Raw genomic sequence first — 249 nt, 5'->3', positions numbered from 1 at the left:
AATAAACCAGTAAACTCAACCAGTTCGCCTCTTTACTTCATTTACAACAGAAACCATCAAATATTTTCTAAACTTAATATATTGTTTCGGGGTCACTTTTTTCAGAAAAACTCCCTCTAGCGCCTAAACGGTGAGAGATAGAGCCAAACGGACGAAATGTTCGCCCAAAGGGCTCTACTTTCACGAGTTACCCCTTAGGAGACAATAAAAAAATATTTTTTTCCACTTCTTGGACCAACCCCTATTTCT

This window comes from Frankliniella occidentalis, unplaced genomic scaffold, assembly GCF_000697945.3.
Source record: "Frankliniella occidentalis isolate FOCC.00 unplaced genomic scaffold, Focc_3.1 Scaffold3583, whole genome shotgun sequence".
NCBI classification, from domain to species: Eukaryota; Metazoa; Arthropoda; class Insecta; order Thysanoptera; family Thripidae; genus Frankliniella; species Frankliniella occidentalis.
The sequence above is the reverse complement of the archived record's forward strand: the minus strand, read 5'-3'. Positions refer to the sequence as shown.